Source organism: Schistocerca nitens, chromosome 3, assembly GCF_023898315.1.
Source record: "Schistocerca nitens isolate TAMUIC-IGC-003100 chromosome 3, iqSchNite1.1, whole genome shotgun sequence".
In the NCBI taxonomy this organism is placed as follows: Eukaryota; Metazoa; Arthropoda; class Insecta; order Orthoptera; family Acrididae; genus Schistocerca; species Schistocerca nitens.
Genome location: NC_064616.1, coordinates 494,468,442 through 494,473,213, shown reverse-complemented (window position 1 = coordinate 494,473,213; position 4,772 = coordinate 494,468,442). Strand labels below are relative to the sequence as shown.

Sequence of the window (4,772 nt, the reverse complement as noted above, 5' to 3'; positions counted from 1 at the left end):
CAGGTACACACTTTGACACGGAACCTGGCTGGCAGCTGGTCACTACCGAGTGTACGTCTGCGCCGATCGCGACATGGGACAAATAAACTAGCTACACTGATTATACTCTAAGTCCAACTATGTGCACAATCTGAAAACAATGTAGACTGTGGCAGAGCCTGGTGGAATTCTTGTCTTCCGTTCGACTTGGGACGCTGCATCTATGTTCGTGGTCTAGCGATAAATAGTCCATCGTCTGAATGCAATTGTACTCGCTTTGTATGTACGTATACTAATATTGGAACGATACAGAAAAGATCAGCATGGCCGCTGCCCAAGGGTGACACGCAAAACCGTGACAGCAACTGTCGCGGCGGCACTGTGCTCATCACTTTGAGAGTATAAAATGCTTTACTATTGTTGAATGATGCTCCACAAAAAATGTCTATGATTTCCATTTCACGGCCGACACATGGAAGTAATGAGTATCGTTAAAAATTACGGATGTTTAAGAACCCGTGACTGTTAATTCAGTGTAAATGCGAAAAATGCAAGCAGTCACTTTTTTGAAAGTGATTTATTCCATGAACCGGTTTTAGAACCATTTCAGGCCCATCTTGAGACGATGTACAGGAAATTACATAGAATTTGAAGTTTCCTGTATATATCTGAAGATGAGCCTGAAGAGGTTCGAAAATCAGTTCATGGAATTAACAATTTCAAGAAGGTGACTGTTGCAGTTCTATGTATTTACATTGGCTCAAAAATTAATTTTATACGTTAGGATCCAACCAGGATACCTCACTACGTTGTGTAATGTTATTATTAATGTTTTATATCTCGTTTCTTCCTTTTAGAAATGATTCAGCCTGCAATTTTTCATCAGGAATTCGTATGTTTTGTCAAGACACAATGATTAACTGTGATGTAATGAGCTGTACTTTCGTTGATTGATTTCTTACGGTAAATGTATGCGATAGACTGAACTGATACCTTGCCGCGCACGCTGTATAGCAGTCTTTTTAAAACTGTAGGTTGCGACCCCCAAGCTGGTTGCAATGTCTTGCTCGGAGCGTCGCGGTCGCAGGATGCCACAAAGAATACACACATTGTTCTCGACTTCTCGCTTCCAGGTCAGTAGGGAAAACCCAATAAGAAAAGACGATAAGGGGAGGCGGGTAACAGAAGTGGAACTCTGCAACAATGTCTGTTGATTTAACAAACTGACAACGGATAAATTCATGTCACACTATATTACTCAACAATGAAATAGGTGGTATGAACTCCGACGCAACTACATATGCCTACAAGTTTGTGATCACGACCATGATTCACCATCAGCTCATTTACTGGTTATAATGCTACAACTCTAAGTGGAAAATTAAATTTGATAATTTTGTTCTGCTGCACTTCGAATGTGAATTCCCAATTCATAAATTAAGGTTTCTTCTTGCTCTTATTTACTCAGCTACATAAACTAACATTTAAATTCTGGGTAATCAAGTGCGTGTTCACTTGTGACTTTCTATTTCAAATACAATTCGTAAGTCATCCGCCAACCTCGATCCTGTAACTAATGGGAGCAGGCATGATGATCTGCTTCACAAATACCAAGGAACAAAACACAAAAAAAGTCTCTCGAAATATCCGAAGGAACGATATGGATTTCGATCCCTTTCATCATTTAGGGACCTAAAGAAAAGGGACATTATGAAAACAATGAACAGGCTAGTTGGTATGCATTACAGGTATAGATCTCAAGGTGAAAAACATATGAATGCGTAGAAATGCTCATATATACTGTTAAATTTCTGTGTTAATGAACATAATATCCAGGTTATCATCTCTTAAAACCTCAAAAAAATTGATTAATTCGTGATATAGAAACATTAGTTAACTGCATTTCATCTTGCTTCGATCCTCACCAACGTACTTCTGCAGTCTCGTGGTAGTCGTCGTATTCTACTTGTATGTAGCACAAGACGGTACAGTCGATTTCTTGGAGCAAAGTGCTTATTATCTTACTGTTTCGTGATTCGTGGGGGAAGATTAAATACCAGTTACCTTTTATTCCACTGAAATAAGTTTTCGTAGCAGCCTTATATATAGATAACCTGAAAGGCGACATCAGAAAGTGTCAGGAGATGTCGCCGTATAAAAACAAGATGCTCTCGCGTGAGACGAGCATAACCAGTACTTCGCTACATAGCTGCCCGGTGCGCAGGTTGCAAATACTTGTCAACGTGGTGACAGTGCATTTGCTTCCGAATGCGGTCCTAAATTCCACCGCTAAATTCTCATGGCATTCCCTTTCCACTTCGATAACTTATGCTACGTAATACTCACGTAAGATGAGGTGCTTAGACAGAAAATTTAATTTTTGAACTCTAGAAATGCCTTATATCACATTAGCAACAGCTGCGCTAATCTCTATTGCTGCGTTATGAGGCTCAAAGATCTATATTGCGATGAGAGAAACGAGCTGCCAGCAGCGTCACATCAGTACAGTAGTTTCACACATGTACTGTGTTGCTAGGGCCCCGGTAGATCTCAGTTCTAATCACGGTGCAGACCACTGTTCTCTAGGTTCTTGTTTTCCGTTTTATATAACGGAGCTGCAAATTGTTAGAAGAAATTTTTCAACAAAATCTGAGTAAACCTTTACATATTGCTTCGTTTCACGAGCTGTACTGATTTAGTTGTGTTAGTGGTTATACATGCCTGCTTTCTGAATACCAAGCTTCACTATACAAAGGACTTCGACTCGACCATCAACGACATGAATCTGAGTTTTGTTCGTCACGTAGGATGAATATTTTAGGCGAATAGCTACGAAGTGAATACAGTTTCTCTGTGCTAAATCTGTATAATAGCAACTAGTCACCCCTGCAGACGTCTGCTGACACCGGTGTTAGCAACTTCCTTCCACTTTGGGTAGCTTAAAAAACGGGAATTTTTGTTAGTTTAAGTGTAATTCATTAACATAATTATCACTTTAGATCAAAGTTAAATTATCCATTAATCCATAGGCGGACTTCGCAATGTGCAGTATACTCCATTTGCTATAGAACAGTGCTACAGTGCCGACATGTTGACTGTGTTCCGTACCGAGACGCAGATAGCCGGTTGTTGTATTTACCGCGGCCGTAACCGCGTGCCGTCGTTTACCTAACAATACACCTCGGAATACAACTACGGCAAAGCGACATTGCGATTCACCGCCGAACGACATCATATGGATCCATCTTTCCATATTCCGTAGTACTGCCAGTATGAAAATGATTGACGACGCAGCATCGAACAAAATTATACTAGAGGCCCACCGTGGACTATGCTTCTGTCAGGACACATCCCGTCCTGAAAGGTTTTCGGCAAATTCGCATCAAACTTCGGAGCCATGCACCATCCTACTACCGGATCAGAAGCTGTAGGATCATAATTTTGTACGATGTTCACCTACGCACATGCTGTTGTTGTTGGAAAGAGGGTCGTCTACGGTGCCTGTGACGTATGCGGCGGCACTCACCGCGACAACACCAAGTCCATCGGATGACCACCTCGACCGGCGCCGTAGGCCTTCCCATCACCACTCGTCGTGGTAACTTATAACGAGGAGACCGCCTTACGACCGTCTTCCTCGACCCACAACGAAAGGAGTGACTCCACCTCATTGCCGCTCGACGCATTTATCGTGCCTACAGCGGCCTCCGAGTCGTGACGTCGCACTGCGTTGCCATCACCTGACGTGGAAGAATTCTTTCCTAAACAACAATCTGTATGCCGATGTAAACGTCTCCGACGGTCACTCATGAGGCCCGACGACCTCCCCCCTCCCACCGCCGGCCAGGGTGGCCGAGCGGTTCTAGGCGCTACAGTCTGGAACCGCGCGACCGCTACGGTCGCAGGTTCGAATCCTGCCTCGGGCATGGGTGTGTGTGATGTCCTTAGGTTGGTTAGGTTTAAGTAGTTCTAAAGTTCTAGGGGACTGCCATTTGAACCAACCCCCACCCCCCAACGACGACGCTGATCCAGCCCGGCCGAAAGCACTCACATCACAGTGTTAGCCGATGGCTACAGTGGCGAACACTTTTGCTCGACGAATATCTTGGCGCCATTGAATACTACGGATGTTACCCCGCCAGACGCGTGGGCTGAGTCCACATGTCCTCGCAATCGTCACAGGACACTCCCTCTCTTCACAGAAGACCCTATGGCTACAGCACAGTCACCCCACATACGGGCGTAGAGTGACGACGTCGAGAACGAACCGGCACCTCAACCACAGATGCCGCCACAATCCTACACCGATACGCAATAGAGCTTCCATCCACTCCATGGAACAAAGGGTGGTGACGTCTGTCGATGCCATCCTCCACCACTTCTGTTAACGGCAGACCTACTCCCAGCTCCAACACGCCTCATATACAAGTTTGCAACGCCCAATACCAGTATGGTCAGCAACACAGCAAAGCTGTAACTCCTTCGTGACGTGCTCAGAGCGTCAGAAGTTGATGTCGCCATTCTCCTGGAGGTGTGTCTTACAATCATTCGACTCCTTACGGATTCGAGTTGTTTTCCTCAGTCTGGAGTCACACAACGTGTGGCGTTGCCTCTGTGTCTGGGAAAGTATCTCAGTTACAGATGTGGTTATTCAGCCATCTGGACAGGGTATGGTCCTCACACAATTTTATGCCTGGGTCATCAATTTATACGTCCATCAGGCTCGATACACTGACGCCAACGAACTACGTCCTACGGAGAAGAAATAGCGTCATTATTTGCGGGGTGATATG

At 44.5% G+C, this 4,772-nt stretch overlaps 1 non-coding gene across 1 annotated transcript; it reads left to right on the top strand.

Moving 5' to 3' along the window:
• The first annotated feature begins 247 nt into the window (after window positions 1-247).
• On the top strand, window positions 248-349 carry LOC126250468 (U6 spliceosomal RNA). The gene has a single exon (XR_007545700.1). It is a non-coding gene; the product is annotated as a U6 spliceosomal RNA (small nuclear RNA).
• Window positions 350-4,772: the final 4,423 nt, after the last annotated feature.